This window comes from Magnolia sinica, chromosome 15 (genome assembly GCF_029962835.1).
Source record: "Magnolia sinica isolate HGM2019 chromosome 15, MsV1, whole genome shotgun sequence".
NCBI lineage: Eukaryota > Viridiplantae > Streptophyta > Magnoliopsida > Magnoliales > Magnoliaceae > Magnolia > Magnolia sinica.
This window is the reverse complement of record NC_080587.1, coordinates 12,373,507-12,376,015: the sequence shown is the minus strand read 5'-3', so window position 1 is coordinate 12,376,015 and position 2,509 is coordinate 12,373,507.

The following is a 2,509-nucleotide window of genomic DNA, read 5'->3' as shown; positions in this document are numbered from 1 at the left end:
CCTGCACAGCGACACCACTACACACCACACAATCAACTATGGTCTATGGGTATCCGCTGAATCTAAGTCCGATTAGGATGGTAGATGATGGAAGCAATATGTGTACACAATAAACTCTATAGGGCTGATGAAGATATACAACGCATACATCAAGGTAGGCCCCACGGTCAGGGAAACACCGCTAACGTGGTAACCGAGTAACACCTAATCTGGTCACACAGCAGACGCCCAGTGTAAGCCTTCACGCGTTGCGTGTTTCACATGTTCATCCCCGCTGAGCCCACTTGCGCGTGCAATTTCCACGCTTCTGTTTCTCTCACTTGAGACGCGTGTGACAGATCCAAGCCGTCCATTATCCGAAACCTCAACACCACAATGCATCCAACCAGTGCCCAACAACCACCCTTAAGCAGGACGCGGATTTCCAGGGAAAGGCTTTGCAGTAAGTTCCTGGAAATGGATTGGCTACTCCCGCTTGCTACCGGCCAATGGTTGGTGGTCGGTGCTCTGTGGGCCCCACCATGATGTATGTGTTTCATCCATGTCGTCCATCTATTTTTCTAGATCATTTTATGGTATGAGACTAAAAATGATGTATATCTCAATCTCAATTGGACTCTTAATTGGACCACATTAAAGGAAACGGTTTTGAATGAACTTCGACCATTAAAAACTATTTGGGGCCATAAAAGTTTGGCATCAATCTGATCCTTGTTTTTTTCCATTCATCTGAGCCTGTACGACCTAATCAATAGATTGAATGTCAAATAAGCAGTACAGTGGGCCTTAGGAGGATTTTAATATCCAATCACTGTTGTTTTCGTGTGGTGTGGTATCCCATTCATCTCTGGGATGAAGTCTTAAAATGATCCGTAAAAATGTATAAACGGAATGTATGAAACACATACATCATGGTGGGGCCCACAGAGCACCGACCATCGGCCACGGGCTGATGGCAGGGGGAGTAGCCAATCCGTTTCCGAAGTTCCTGCGCTGGGATGCCAGGTGGGGGCCACAGTGATGTTGGTTAGAAATCCGCCCCACCCCGTGGGATGCCAAGTGGGGCCCACAGTGATGTTTGTTAGAAATCCACCCTGTCCATCCGCCTTGAGAGGTCATTTTAGCTTATGCGACCTGAAGTGAACCAAGTGGGCCATACGAGAGTGAAATTTGAGAAAAGAGTTTCCTACCAGTGAAAACGTTTTTGGGCACCATAATGATGTTTATATGCCATCCAAACCGTTTATGAGGTCACTCCCACTCGGATGAAGTGAAAACACGAAAAAAATTTACCCGGATACATAACTTTAGTGGCCATAAAAATATGTCAGTGGTGGTCATTGAATCCCCACATTTTCTTCTCGTGCAGCCCACTTTAGTTTTGAATCTACCTAAGTTTTGGTCGGATGTCCTAAAATGATCTTGCAAACAAATAAACGGACTCGATTTATTAATTGTCTTTTTGATGCAGGGAGGACGTGAGATCGAGCACTGTCTTCCTCAAGAGGATAACTATTCCGAATCCATGGAACTTCTCTCCACGAAACTTCTCTGTACTCCTCACAGAGACTTCTTGAATCCACGAGGAAAGAAAGCAGAAAATAGAAATAATTTCTAATAAATTCGAAATTGATTAATGAATAAATAAAAACGAGTTCACAACCCTTTAAATAGAGATACCAAGCAATGGGAAAGAAATTAGAATCAAACTACAACTCAAACTCTTAGAATCCACGACTTACTATAAATAGTAAACTTACAATTTATAGGCGATCATAATGTCTACTAGTGCGCAAGGTTTTCAGCCAAAAATAGTAAGTGTCCTATTTGGCTTCACCAAACCGTTCTCCTAATTATTCTAAGCTCTTTTCACGTTGGGTGCAACTCCTAAAGCCCGACGGATGAAGAGTTATAATCAAACTAAAACTTACTATTTATAGTAAAAACAAAATTAAAACAGGAAAACGACCATCGATCAAGGGGTTTTTCACAATTCCGGGTTGCGCAACCCGGCATAGCGGGGTTGGTTGGCTAAAGTAGCTCGTTCTACCCCAAAATCATATATTTTACGTCAGATAACTCATTCCGGATTGCAAGATACGCCCGATCTAAGGTCCGATGGTCCGGATCACTTCTGTCGTCGACCGGGCCTTTTCTGATCCATCTTGGCCATGAAACTGTCTGCGACCCGCTCTACATCAGTCCCCTCCACTTCAAAAGAACTCGTCCTCGAGTTCTCATCCTGTGCTGGTTCATATACTCGAACCAGTCCGCGACGTTGAAAGTCCGTGAGATCGTCATGTCATCGGGAAGATTAACAACGTAAGCGTTATCATTGATCTTTCGGAAGATTGGTACTAGTCCAATCTTCTTATTTTTCGACTTGTTGTACATTCCAGTCGGAAATCTTTCTTTGCGCATATAGACCATTATTTGGTTTTCTACCTTGAACACTTTTTGTCGCCAATGCTCGTCCGCTTGTTACTTGTACTTTTCATTCGAGGTATGT